Consider the following 1,335-nt stretch of genomic DNA (forward strand, 5'->3'; position numbering starts at 1 on the left):
CCCCCTTGGATCGTCATACGCGTTCTACAATAATGGTCTTATACAGTATTTGTCCTTAAGGTACTAAGTTAGTTCTCTTAGCATAAAGCTCTCCAGTCTCTCTCAAGTTAGGTAGTGATTTACAAAATGGTTGCTCCTGCATGTTGTGCAGTATTCCATCATGTGAATGTACCATAATTTCTCAATACATTCAATTGTGGTTGGACATCTGGGCTATTTGCACATTCTTGCAATGGTGAATAATGCTGCTATGAACATTGGCGTACAAGTCTCCATTTGTGGCTCAGTTCTTGTTTTCTTGGGGTATATTCCAAGCAGTGGAATAGCTGGGTCATATGGGATTTCTTTGTTCAGCTTTATGAGAAAATGCCAAATTGTGTATAAGAGTTCTTGCTACATCCTCTCCAACATTTATCACTTGCTGTCCTGTTAAACTTTATACTGCTACTGGGGTGAGATGGTATCTCATTGTGGTTTTAATTTCCATCTCTCTTATTGCCAGTGATTTTGAGCATTTCTTCATGTGTCTGTTGGCTATCCAAATGTCCTCCTCTGTGAAAAGTCTTTCTGTGTCTTTTGGCCATTTTGTAATTGTGCTCTTTTTCTTGTGGATGCCCTGTAAGGGTCTATAAATTTTTTATGTGAGACCCTTGTCTGAAATATTATTGCCAAATGTTTTTCCCAGTCAGTAGGGTTTCTTTTCACTCTGTTGGAAAAAAGTTTTGATGTGCGTGTAAATTTATTTTTTAGAAGGTCCCATTCATCAATTTTATCCTCTCTAGACTGAGCCTTTCTGGCTGTATTTGGCTGTCTCTTTGTACCATAGACTAGGTCATCTAAGCTTGATTCCAGTTTGTCTCTGATGAACTTTATGGTTTGGGGCTCTACTCCTAGGTCTCTGCACTATTGCATCTTGATTACATGTTGTTTTGTTAAATTCTTCAGTGTCAGAAAATTCTTTTTGGTACATCGACTCTGTGTACTCCTTACATCTTCTTTAGATGTTTCCTTGGTTTTTCAACATTCTGTCCATAGCATCTACAAGTATTGCAACTTGAGGCTTGAATTTGCTCTTCAGTTTCTTCAGTTTAAGAAACAGAGAGTGAGTTCGTCCCTTTTGCTTTTCTGACTCCAGCTCCTTGCACATTTCATTATAATATTTTGTTTTCCTGAGCTGTCCTTTGAAATCTTCTCTTCAGCTCTTTAACGTCCTGATTTCTTCCCTTTGCTTTGGCTGAAGGGCATTCTTGTGCAATATTCAGAGTCTGTTCCAACATTCATTTTGGTCTTTCCTTCATTCTTTGTCTCTGTAATGACCTTTTGACTTCGTCATAG

The sequence above is a fragment of the Elephantulus edwardii genome, unplaced genomic scaffold, assembly GCF_000299155.1.
Source record: "Elephantulus edwardii isolate Elephantulus edwardi_28Jun2011 unplaced genomic scaffold, EleEdw1.0 scaffold00028, whole genome shotgun sequence".
NCBI classification, from domain to species: domain Eukaryota; kingdom Metazoa; phylum Chordata; class Mammalia; order Macroscelidea; family Macroscelididae; genus Elephantulus; species Elephantulus edwardii.